Raw genomic sequence first — 13,691 nt, 5'->3', positions numbered from 1 at the left:
AGAGATGGTCCCACCCACAAGGGACCTCCCCCCTTGATTGATAATTGAGAAAATGCCCCACAGCTGGATCTCATGGGGGCATTTCCCCAACTAAAGCTCCTTTCTCTGTGATAACTCCAGCTGTGTCAAGTTGACACAAAACTATCCAGTACACTGGTTTTTTATTGTCATGAGAAGGTAGTTATGGATGCTTGTGTATAAGTACTTATGAACATAGACATTCATTAGTCTTGAACAAATATCTAAAAGCGAGACTTCCAAGTTACAAGGTAGACGTGTATCTAACAGTATTTTTAAAAATGACTAAAACATGTTCAGGTTTAATATAGTTGTGAAACACTCTCAGTTTCTATTTCGAGGTTTGATATGTACTTTTTGACAGTCTTTCTGAGGAATGAGCTAATGTTCCTGCTTTTACCGTCATGATGTCCAAGAGGCATCTGCCAACTTTTCCTCTTGAATTTCTAAGATAAAATTCAAGCATTTTCTTTTGCTGTATTTTGTTTCCTCTCCCTCCTCTCCTTTCTTTTCCTCATCCTTTTGCTATTTTGTAGGTAGAGCTTTTCCTTTTTTGTGTGTGCAAATATGTGAGCATGTGTCTGAGTGCACATGTCTGTATGCATTTCTGATTGTGTATGCGTGTGCATGTGCCTGTGTGTGTGCATGTGTGTCTGAATGTATGTGCCTGTGTGTTTGAGTGTGTGTATGTGTGTCTGTGTATGCATTTATGTCTGATTATATATGCATGTGTTCGCATGTGTGACTGAGTGTGTGTGGGCATGTGCATTTGAATATGTGTGCACATGTGTCTGAGTGTGTATGCATGTGTGTCTAAGTGTATATGTATGTGTGTGCATGTGTGTCTGAGTGTGTGTGGGCATGTGTGTTTGAATGTATGCACATATGTGGGGAGGCCAGAGGATGGCTTCAGGTATCATTCCTCTGGAGCTGTCTGTGTTGGTGTTCTAGAGTAAGGGCATCTCCCACTGGCCACGAGCTCACCAAGCCGGTTAGGCCAGCTGCCTAAAGAGCCCAGAGATCTACTTCTCCCTGCCTCTCCAGGACTTGGATTACAAGTACAAGCACCTGACTCTCTCCTGTACATACATTCTGAGGATCAGACCCAGGTACTTGCATGGCAAACACTTTACCAATTTAGCTATGTTCCAAGCACTCCCTTCCTCCCTTCCCACCTCTGTATGTGTGTGTGTGTGTACATGTGTATACGCACATGTGAGTGCAGGTATCCAAAGAGGCCAGAAGAGGCTGTCAGAGTCACTGGAGCTAGAGTTACAGGAGTTACAGGCAGTTGCAAGCCTTCTCATGGGTGCTGCTAGCCAAGTCCAGGTCCTCTGCAAGAGTAGTAAGCCTCTCTCCAGCCCAGCAGAAAGCCTTTTCTACTCTCTCACCTTTGGTTCTGTAAGCTTAGCTTCATGTTGACTGTGGGTGTAGCTTTAATTTCCAAAAGGTCAGAGCTCTTCGCAGGAACTTACCTAGCACTTAGGAGACTGCTAAGTAAAGCAGCCCACAGCTCTCCCAGAAGGTCAAGGGCAGAGCTGAAGTTACAGCACTCAGCTTTCCCCATTCTCACTGGGAATCTATGAAAACTCATGACTTCCTCGAAATACCAGTGAGCCAGGCCCAAATCAAGTCTTGGTGGGTGGAGACAGTGGGTGCTTTCTGAGGGTGAAGACTCCAGCAGTCTCGTTCCTGGTTTGATGTTATCCATAGGAATGATCAGTTCTTCGACTCTTCGATTTTCTTTGAACATCTTCCGGAAGTGTCTGGAGGTTCCATTAGGTGAGTGACCACAGATAATGGAGAGATGGAAATGAGCTTGGTTGTGGGAGGAAGAAGGTGGAGTATGGTTAGCAATTACACTTATTTTTAAACACCAGTTGCTGGTGTTTAACTCCTTAAAAGGCAAAGTCCTTCTGTCTCTCAGAAATATTTGCATAACTGTTAATTAATGCTTGGGAGGACTGAATCATCGGAATGGCATGGGGGCTAGTTATTTCTATTAAGCTTGGTGGAATCTTGTGGTGGGCATGGCTTGTAATATCTAGGTGCAAACACTCGTCTTTGCTTGAGGTTGATTAGGACTAGAGTGTTTTTGAGCACTAAAGACTCAGAAACTTCTAACAGTTATATGGGGGAGGAGAGATCCTTTGATTTCCTTTCCTAGGATGGGGGAGAACCTGGACACTATGGAAACAGAAAGGCTTTGATATGGCCTGAAATGATGTTTTCCCCCAAATTCTCACCCTTTCTATTTTTAAAAAGTATTTAAAAGCTATGATTTTTTAAGAGGTAAAAATATAACAGAAACTGCGGGGAAGGGAGAATTTTACAGTCAAATTGAGATGATGCTGTGGTCCTGATACCACCAGGACCACAGTTAGCACAGATTTTACTGGGCAGCTTTAGCCAAACAACCCAAGGAATATCAATCAATCAATCAGTTAAATAAAAGAAACAAAAGATGACATCATTCATGTTATTTGGTAAAGGGGTTCTATAAAAATGAAAGGATGAAAGGAGGGCTATACACACATATACATATACATACACATACACTACATATACATGGAATTGGTTTTGTGAGAGAAAGTAACTTTGTGAATTTCCTTGTAAGAGAGGAATAAAGAAATGGACAATGTCTAAAAAGATGCCCTATGATCCTATGGTAGATATGTCTTACATTCTGATGATTTCAAATCCAACAGGTTGATCTGGTACCTGCATGGGTTCATCCCTACATTCTAGTCTCTTTGGCTTAAGAAGGCATGCTTGCTCCAGGTTACAGAAGGAGAAACCTGGACACCAACCCAGCTGCAAATCCTTCCGCTTACAATCTATCCTTCCTGCAAGATGTGCAAGGCAACGGTGCTCAGAACTTGTGGGGATGGCCAACCAATGTTTGGTTTAACTTGAGGCCTATGCCACAAGAGAGAACCCATGCCCTATACTGCCCTATACTGCTCAGATGGTCAGGAACCAGAGACTGGATGTCCCAGAGACCTATGAGAGATCCAAACATGCAACAGAAAAAAAATCAATAAAATGATTCCTAATGATACTCTGCTGTACTCATAGTTGGTTCTTTGTCCAGTCATTATCAGAGATAAGAGAGGCTTCCTCCAGCAGCAGACGGAAGCCTGCACAGAGACCTAGAGCCAGACATTATAAGGAGATAGTCTAACTTGGAGGTCTCATCACGTCTCTCCCCTCATAGACTGGGAACCCCACTGAAGATGGGAAGGGAAGATGGCATGAGTCACAGGGGATGGAGGACAACAGGGGAACATGACCCACTGAATCAACTAAGCAGGGCTCACATGGGCTCTCAGAGACTGAAGCGGGCAAGCATGGAAGCAGGCAAGCACGGGGCCCGCATGGGTCTACACAAGCTTCTCTGCAGATAGAGTATGGCTGTTAGCTTGGTGTTCTGTGGGACTCCTGACAGTGGGAGCGGGTGTATCTCTGACCCTTTTGCCTGTTCTTGGGACACTTTTCCTCCTGTTGGATTGGTTATCCACCCTCCATATGAGGGCTCTTGCCTTGTCTTATTGTATCTTGCTTTGTCCTGTTTTGGTTGTTGTCTCTTGGAAGCCTGCTTTTTCTGAAATGGAAACAGAGGGGGAGTGGGGAGTGAGTCTGGGGAAGGGGGAAGGGAGAAGGAGAGGAGCTGTAGGGGTTGAGGAGAGAAATATGCTTGGGATAGATTAGAGGATAATCTATTTTCAATTAAAAAACAATAAAACATTTAAAAGTAAATCCAAGAGATAAAATGCTAAGTTATTTCTCACTGGAGAATTTTAATAGGTGCTAAGTATTAGACTTTTGTTTAGAGATTATTTGATTTGATGCTTTATTAGACTTTAGTGAACTTATTGCAAGAATTCTTTCTCATGCTATGGCCCCCTTTGCTTTTTGTCTTTTTTTTTTTTTTAGCTAATTATACAATTAATTAACTGCATAATTAAATTAATGCCAATCATTTGTATATTTAAAAATGACATTTCCACATTAAAATAAACAAATACAACATATTAGATAGAATTAGTGAGAATAAAGGTGTATACATATAATTTTTTCCCTTAAATTTAAGTTCTTGAATTGCTGGTATCTACCAGTGAGCTCTCGGGATCTGCAGGCAGCAGTCAAGAAGCAATGTCTTAGATGGGTGGAAGTGTATAAGGCAATCATCCATCATCACTTGTGTCTTGGAGGAGTCAATCCAGTATAGCAGCACCATTGTACAGAGTGCTGTGTCATGGTCACATGGTTCTCTGGGTGCTGGGAATCATTACATTGATGCTCACCCTGCATCTTGAGAAGATATTTGAATATAATGCCATGACCAAAGCATAAAAGAAACGCTTCAAAGCTTGAAGACTAATACCTGCCAACTGTTGCTTTTGCATCATCTTTGAGTAGAGAAGCGTTCAGCTGAACCTGCTTTAGACCACAGCCATGGGTTGACAAGGGCCCTGGATTAAGTAAAGACTTTCTTGTTGATAGAGGGTGATTGGCCTTAGGAAACAAGATTGCTGTGACATGGGAATTCATGTTTGTCATCAACTGCCGTTTTATCTCTTTTCTTGCTTTTTAATTGCTTGGACAGCAAGTGATCTTACCCGCTGACCCATCCCTCTAACCCCCCCCCCAACAATTCCTTAACAGCAACAGCACCCATTATACTTCATCTTATCTCATGGCTTCATCAAAAGTATAGCTGTTGATACTTGTATAAGTGAAAGGAGGGACTGGATTTGCCCTTGGTGCCTGTGATTTCTAGTTTTACTTCTCCAATAAAGCTTTCCCTGAGCTGCTGACAAGGAACTCACTCATTAGCTTGACTTTTCAGTTTTTTTTTTTTTTTTATATCTCCAATCTAACTCATTATGAAGACTTCAATATTTTAAGCAACACTACAGGAAAAAAGGTCATGGAGCTGTATAATAGGGTTTTTGCATCCTCTGTAAGAAGAGCATCATCAAAGAGTTACCTGATGCTAAGAAAGTTGAGACAAGCGTATCCTTTTCTTCTGCCCTCATTTACCTTTTTCATGATCATGGCTGAAAATGAAATGAGAGGAAAGAAACCGTGGGAAAGAGGAAGGCAGAAAGGGTGTTGAGGTGAGAGAATCACACTGAGAGACAAGGAGTGGGAGGGAGGAAGGGCCAAGGAGCCTGCCTTTGTGATGAGACATTGTTGCTCTCCATTCTTCAGGATTTTCTATTCATGTTGATTGTAGGGAGGGAGCTCTGTGGACTTCTAGAACCCGACTCTCCGTGGGACTCAATATTGTGCATCTGAATCAACTTGGGAAGTTGAATTAACCACTGCCTCTTATGAGAAGAAAAACTCCAGCTGAGACAAAGTGTATCTAACGTCCTTCCCATGTGCAAGAAAGAAAACAAACCTCTGGACTCGCACATACCCAACTGTATGGGAATTGGGAGTTTGAGAGCATGCTAAATGTCAGAAAATGTTTACGTTAGCCTATTATCTGTTAGCAGACACGATGAGCAGCACAGTTAACTCACGGGGCTTTGTGCTCTTCTCGGTTTCTATAAAAGTAAGGGGTAGGCATAGACATAGGGACACAGATCTGTAATACCAACACTCAGGAAACTGAGGCTGGAGGATCATGAGTTAGAGGTCATCCTGGATTACATATGAAGTTCAGGCAACTCTGGACTACAGAGTAAAATCATATTGAATGAATGTAAAAGAAGCAAGCTCTCTTGCTGGCATCACATCTTTATGTTATTATTTTTGCCAGTCATTCTCAGACGGAGAGCTTCAGATGTAAAAATCTATATAGTGAAATATATGAATATTATTCTCTAGGCAAAACCAGACCCCTTCAATAGCATACTGGATTTCAAAAGCATGGCCTTTGTTGAATTGCTCTTGTTTTGCTCTTAGCAGTGAGGCCACTCGGTGCCACTTGGCCGAAGGCAGCCTTGTCTCCTGTAGAAATTACCCAGGTCCTTGTAGTTTTTAGTCCCCATATTTCTTTACATCTCAGAAATCATCACACCACATTGAAAGGATCTCTTCCTACCCAGTTCTCTCTCTAGTCACATTCTCATCCTAGACCACAACCAAGTCTTCCTTAGACATAAATTAAGCAAAGAGAGACGGGAATTATTCTGGTCAAATTGACACAAGTCGGAGTCGTCCCCAAAGATGGCTCCTCGATTGAAGATTTGACTCCATCAGATGGGCCTGTATGTAAATCTATGAGAGTATTTTCCTGGTTACTGTTTGGTGTGGGAGGGCTCAGCCCACTGTGGGTCCTGGCTGGCATAAGAAGGCAAGCTGAGCAAGCCATGGGAAGCAGGCCAGTAAGCAGTGTTCTTCCACACTTTCTGCCCCAGATCCTGCCTCCAGATTCTTGCCTAGAGTTACCGCCCTGTCTTCCCTCAGCAGTGGACTATGAGGTGTAAGCTGAAATAAGTGCTTTCCTATTTTGAGTTATTTTTTGGGTCATTTTATTGCATCAACAGAAAAATGAAACTAGGATAGGAATGGCACCAGTTAAATGTTCAAAATTCAAAGAGAAGATGTAAATGATCAATCTCCTTCTAATAATAATAATAATAATAATAATAATAATAATAAAGTATTTAAAAAGATAACTCCAGACTTAGCTGTTCCTTTGAAGCCAAAGAAAAGTGACTGTTGTAGCGTTTCTCTTTGGTCTTCTTTTCACCTACAAAGTGAGCTCTTGAAATGACCCAGAGCTGGATCTCTCTGTCTGCAATCTCTTGTCTTTCATGGTTTCTCCACATGAAAGTGCGTTCCCTGACAGAAGTTCAAAGATGGCTAGAGAGCATGAAACACTGGCACTCACCACTTTCCTGGTTATCTCGGGACCACTGTGATTTAAAGAAAAGATTCTGGTTAGAATCGCCTGTTTCAGAATGACATTGTCTTTGTATCTATCACCCCAATGACCGTCTTCCATGCTCTCTCAGATCAGACTGTGTGCTAACAATGAGCTTGTCTCCCTGTCTACTGACCTTCCGCTCTGCTGTGGGCTTCACAGCACAGCATCTCTTCCAAAAGAGGATCTAGTTTTGCATCCATATGATCCCAGGAGCCAATCTAAGGCCCCTAGATGTAAATTGCAGACAGTCAGATTTACCTTAAGTATAAGTGAGAACTATGTTTTAATTAAGAAAAGTATTTTATGTATATGGGTGTTCTGCCTGCATGCATGGCTATATGCCATGTGTATGCCTGGTACTTGCCCAAAGAGGCCACCAGATCACCTAGCACTGGAGTTACAGAAGTTGTGAATGGCCACATGGGTATGGGCAATTAAAACTGTGTCCTCTGGGAAAGCAGCCTTCAACAGTTGAATCTCTTTCTAGCCCAAGGAAATTATTCTTGACCAATTCTTTGAGTACAGAACATCTTGCTTTGGAAGGAAGGCAGTGGGTTCCATCAACAGCAGTGAAATTTATGCTGCAGAAGCAATTCTATCAAGAGACATCTGACTAGTTTACCTTTAGATTCCTATTCCAAACCTTGAGATTCTGCCCAAGGCAGTTTAATCTTGTGTTTGTGGGAATTGTCCCACATTGGTTAAAGGGAGCAAGCTTTGGTAGTGCACTGGTTGGCATAAGTTTTGTTTCTTGGTTCCTTGATGCCTGAGCCACACACAAGTCTCAAATATAACCAGTAACAACCTCCTCAGCAGAGGAGGGTTCTGGACAGACGTGAGACAAGGCCGGTAGAGAAGGTCCCCTGGCAGATACAGGTGAGGCTGTTCTGATGTTTGTCACAAAAACTATTGTTCAGATGGTCTGGCCTGACCATAGTCCAAATGATAAAATTCTTAATGTCTGGGAATTTTATACAGGCATAAAATGAATTCTGGTCCAGTCTACCGCTTCTCTTCCCCCTACCTTCTCAACCTCCCTCATCCTCTTCCCCTCCCAACTTCATAGACTCTATATTAGAAACAACAGCAATGATCTGGAACAGAGGCTGCACTGCAGGGGCCAAGTCTTCCCCAGCAGCCGGGAGCTCCTCAGGAAGGGGTGGGACTTTATTTGAAAGCCACTTTGCAAAGAATGTTACTGATCTGAGGATTAAATTCCTGATCAGACCTTTAGCTGAAGTCCAGAGGTCTTCTCCCCCTCTTGGCAAGAGCTATGGTGGTGGCATCTGGAAGCAAGTGTTATCTCCCTCTTCCTCCACTGGTGCCTCCATCTCATCCTCCCACCTCCTCTCCATCTGAGATTTTCTGTCACGTGATGGAAGAAGGCAGCAGAGGCTTACCATGTTTTGCCATTCTCCTGGGAGACCTGAAGAACAAACAGAAAATCAGTCTGATGAAAAAACATAGTTGCAACTGGCTGGAAAAGCCCGGAAGAAAGCAGAGCAGCCCAGCCCAGCCCACATCAAAAGCCCAGCTGTTGGGGTATACCTTTCAAATTCCATTAGCTGCAGAGGCCACAGAAGGGGCCCACAGAGTGGAGGCGGTTTTGAAGAAAGACAAAAGGTCAGGGTAATTTTTTTTTTAAAGAGCTTGAATAACAAGCTTGGGGTGGGGGTGGGGGTGGGGGTGGGGTCAGCCTACTAAACCTTCAGTGCCCAAAAAGTGATTTCTTTTCTCTGCTAATTTTACTTCATGAGAAGACACTTTGGTCCTTTTTTTGTGGCTTTTATTGGTGGATATTTTGACAGCTCTTCCCAACTCCATCTCTGCTCCATCCATTCTTCCTCTTCTTTCCCATCATCCCTCCCTTCCTCTCTCATTACATCGCATCCGTAGTTCCACTCAAGGGCACCCTTGTTCAATGGATTTGGCTAAGTTAAACGGGAGCAGTGAGCAACTGGGGTATGGTGGAGGGTGGGGGATCTGTTTGGCCCTTTCCACATGGACTTTGAGAGGCAAGGGTGTGGTTCTGAATTGGCACCGAGCAGGTGTTTTTTTGATGATGCAGCAGTCACTGGGTGATGGCCCCCTCACCTTCTTGGCAAGCGTGTTGTAAACAGTGTCAACAACACAAGGCCATTGTCACACTGTTGGCTTTGACTGCCTTGCTGGGCAATGTCAGTGACTAGACAATATTTTCTGTGATGTCACCAGGGTTCCAGGAGTGACTGCTGCTCAGCACAGCAGACAAACACTGAAGTCACCTGACTGGATGTTGGGTTTTGAATTATCCTAATAGTTCACACCTGAAAACTAACAGAGCAGTTTATTCTCATGAGTCCCAACCATTAGAGTCCCATTTGGCAGTTCCATGGATCTGTGGAGAAGGATGCTCAAGGGAGTTGCCATAGAAAGCAGAAGTCCCAGGGGAACGAGGCTAAGCATGAACCAGCTAAAGCCAGAGGGAGCCAGAAGCTTCCTGTATTTGGAAAGATATGAAAGTAGTCATTTGTGCTTTATAGTTTATTTACGGGAACCTGGCCATGCTGGTGCACGCCTGTACATCCCAGAGCCTGGGAGGTATTGGCAGGAGAGATCTGAGTGAGAAACAAACAAGAGCAGCAACAACAACTGAAAAACCACTTTGGGGCCAGATTTTTCTGGGACAAACCTTATTTCTATGATTGGTCTGACTTAAGAAATTTTCTAAGCATTGATTTTTTTCATATAGATATATCAGTCAAGATACCTTTGGCTTTCAGTAATGGAAACTTTAACTCCAACTAGCTTAAAGAAAAAGTCGGCAGAATTCTGAACTACATCGAGTGAGCTTCAGGCCTTGTCTGATCCAGAATCTCCAAGGCCTCCAGTTTTTGGGTTGTTTGTTTTCTCCGACTTGTTTTGGCTCTGTCATGGGGTTGCCTGGCCCCAGAGCAGTAACAGCGGACCTGGACTGTATATCCTGACAAGTGGGGGTCTTTTCCTTCTGGTAGGAGGGAGAAGTGTCTTGTGATGACGAATATTGTCACTCTAGCAGGATCTAGAATGACCCAGGAGACAAACCTCTGGGCGTGTCTATGAGGAAGTACCTAGTTAGGGTTAGTTGAGATGGTAAGATCTCTAAATGTTTGACTCCCCACCCCCAACACCCTGGACTGGGGTCTGGAACTGAATACAAAATAGAAGGAGAACTAGGTATGAATGTTCGCTTTTGTCTGGTTCCCATAAATAAAATATGGTCAGCTTCCTCCTACTGCCACTGCCTGGCCTTTCTTCCACAGACCCTCAGGCTATGAGCTAAGCAAACCTTCCTTTCCTTTGGCTGTCCTTGTCAGGTGTTTTGAGACAGTGAGGCATAAAACAGTGAATACATGTGTTTCCTCTAAGGAGCCCTCAGCAAACTCATCTTTGTGTCTCAGGTCCCGATTTTGCTGTGAATACAACTCCAAGGGCTCATCCAGCCCCTAGACCTGAGGGTGGAGATGAATTCAACGCAGGCCACCTTGTTAAGGGTTTAGGAAAGGCACTTCCTCAAAAGCAAATGGAATATTCCAGGAAAAGGGCCAGAAAGAATGACGTCATCAGCAGCCATCACCCAAGCCCTCGGGGTTAGCATAAGGGGCTTAGCAGCGAGGGAGCCTGACTATCAACAGTATCTCTGTGACAGGAAGACACAGAACTCACACCTACCTTCCCTTAACCTCTCACCTGGAATGCCTCTGCCACACCCACAGAACCAGGTCTTGGCCACGGCCCTGTGCTGGATTGCTGCTAGGTGATTAAATGTAGTCTTTTTCTCCCTGCTCACCAAAAAAGAACTCTGGATGAAATGGGAGCCGAAGTGTCCTTTTGGAGATCAAGTGACTCTTTCCTCTTTAGGCTTCCCAGGAAGCTTCGCATAAAATAGGTCATTTAATAGCCGAAGGTTTTGTGAAGTCAGACGGATTTGGATTTCAGTTGTAGATCTATTTGTGGGGAAGTTGAGCTGTGCCTGGGCACCTTTGCATTGCAAAGAAATAAGTGGTGCATAATATGTACTATGTAAATGTCCAGGGTGACTTAAATGACTGCAGCATAGCTGGGGCAAGTCACAAGCTGAGATGTATGTGGCAGAAAAGACATAGAATGGGGACTTGTATGAGTGATTTAATTTCTCGTGTTCGATGTCTTATAATTTGGTGTCTTATTTTTTTCTTAGTTTAATAAGGAGGATATGTGTACATGCCTTATGACGAGGAAACTTAGGGAGCAGTCCTCCCCCTGCCTCCACCAAGCTGGTGGAGCTCAGCCTATAGGTGGTTGTTCAGAACAGGTAAATAAGCAACCAATGTTGCTTAGATCTCTCTCTCTCTCTCTCTCTCTCTCTCTCTCTCTCTCTCTCTCTCTCTCTCTCTCTCTCTCTCTCTCTCATCTACCCATCCACCACACCCATACATCCACCCATGGACACATCCGCTCACCTGCCAACTGTCTCACCTGCCCATCTAACCATCCACCTCCTTCATCTCTTCAGTTTCCTTTTTCCCTCTCCACCACTGATTGCACCTCTGGCTCACTGATGCTACCTAGTGGCAACTGTAGGCATTACTCAGACTCGGATACCGTACCACGTAGCCCTTGGAGGTGGAGTGGAAGGAGGCGAGCTCCACATTGCTGGAGTACTCGTGCCTCATCTGGTAAAGCACTTTCTTAAAGGAGTGGAATCTAGTCCCGAGAGTACACGTTGTCCTGATATACCTCATCAGCCAGGAGAAAAAGCTTCTCTTCCCAGGGAAAGCGAATCACATCTTCTATGCACTTTCTGCTTTGTACCTGGCTTGTGGGGTTTCCAGGGTTGATAATGCAGAGAACTTTAGGGTCACAGTGATCTTTGGCTTGCCGCAATGCCCGCCGGAGCTCGTCCACATTTAAAGCCCAGCAGTTCTCCTCATCCAGATAGTAGTTCACCTGGACCGCGTCGAGCTCGGAGATGACCACAGAGTACAAGGGGTACTGTGGGATGGAAATCATCACACTTGTCCATGACTTGCCACCACCGGAAACCAGGAGCTTCAGGATCGTAGAAATACCGTCGCTAGCTCCAGTAGTCAGGTAAATGTTGTCTGGGTCTGCAGGCACACCATCTCTCCCGGTGATAAAGGCTGCCACATCCTCACAGATACAGTTAACTCCCTGGCTAGCACTATAAGATCCCAAGCTGTTTCCACCACAAGCTGACAACCAGGAATAGCCACTACACTGGGCAAGGTTGGGACAAGACTGGGTTGAGTGTGCAATTGGTGTAAAGGTAAGCTAGGGGGCTGGAGAAATGGCTCAGTGGTTAAGAGCAGTCAGTGCTCTTCCAGAGGTCATGTGTTCAGTTCCCAGCAACCACATGGTGGCTCACAACCATCTGTAATGGGATCTGATACCCTCTTCTGGTGTGTCTGAAGACAGCTACAGTGTACTCACATAAAATAAATAAATAAATCTTTAAAAAAAAAGATTTCCTTTAAATAAAAAAAAGAAAAAAAGAAATGTAAGCTAAACAGGTTGAGCCACAAACTTCTGTGAGGAGGACGTGATGGAGGACGTGATGGAGGACGTGATGGAGGATGTGATGGAGGAAGTGATGGAGCTGCTTTCCTTCCCTCTGCCTCAGACTCCCTATCTGCAAAATAAATCAGGTTAAACGTCCCCCACTTCCCCTTGCTGTCTTGAACATTTTGTAATTCTGGGAGTTTTGAGGCAAAACAGCCCAGGGTTTTGTACAGTCACAACAAACACATTTGTCTTGTGAAGCTTGGGAAAAGGAGACACTATTCAGTGTAGGGGAGAAGCAGTATAGGGGAGACAGAAGCAGGGAGTGGGAGGGGAGCAGGGGGAGGTCTGAGAATAATTGCACACAACCACTCCTGAGTCCCCTAGCTTTCAGCGTGTCACTGTCCTACTCATGTGTAAAATGGAAGTAGCAGTACCTACCATGAGCAACTGAGGAGAAAGTTCCGGTGGGACTTGGCAGAACTTGGATCCTGAAGTTGCACCACACTCTTGTTGATCTCTCCTCAAGGGACTCCCATACACTTTGATCAAACAAATTGATTACTCATGAAAGAGGAGTGGGTCAGAGAGAACAGAAGCCAAAGATAGCGCCGCGTGTTCCTACCTTAGCAGACGAGTCTGACTCCTCAAGTCCCTGCAAAGAAGTTATTTGAGTGCTACAGGAGGTGGCTGCTGTTTCTCCGTCATCTTCTCTTACAAGGGAAGAGATGGTGTATGAAGGGAGAGAAGCAGAGAAGTAGAGAGGTGAGCCAGGCTGGGCAGTGGTGGCGCACGCCTTTAATCCCAGCACTTGGGAGGCAGAGGCAAGTAAATTTCTGAGATCAAGGCCAGCCTGGTCTACAGAGTGAGTCCCAGGACAGCCAGGGCTACACGGAGAAATTCTGTCTTGGAAAAAAAAGAGAGGTGAGTCAGGCCTTCTCTGTGGGCTGGCTCGCAGAAAGCAAGCAGGAAGAAAGGCTGTCTGGGCATTTTTAATTTTTTTTATTTTTTTTAACTCTTTATTAAGAAGGAACCTTAGAAGCTACAGACGATGGACTATCCAGAGACTACCTCATTCAGGAATCCATCCCATCATCAGCCACCAAACCTAGATACTAATGCTCATGCCAGCAAGATTCTGCTGAAGGGACCCTGATATTGCAGCCTCTTGTGAGGCTATACCAGTGCCTGGCAAACACCGAAGTGGATGCTCACAGTCAGCTATTGGATGGAACACAGGGTCCCCAATGGAGGAGCTAGAGAAAGT

At 44.5% G+C, this 13,691-nt stretch overlaps 1 pseudogene; it reads right to left on the bottom strand.

Annotated features, from left to right (window-relative positions):
* Positions 1-11,608: 11,608 nt before the first annotated feature.
* The window catches only part of LOC110322040, a 3,503-nt pseudogene continuing 1,420 nt past the window's right edge, over positions 11,609-13,691 (bottom strand).

Source organism: Mus pahari, chromosome 5 (assembly GCF_900095145.1).
Source record: "Mus pahari chromosome 5, PAHARI_EIJ_v1.1, whole genome shotgun sequence".
Classification (NCBI taxonomy): Eukaryota; Metazoa; Chordata; class Mammalia; order Rodentia; family Muridae; genus Mus; species Mus pahari.
The sequence above is the reverse complement of the archived record's forward strand: the minus strand, read 5'-3'. Positions and strand labels throughout refer to the sequence as shown.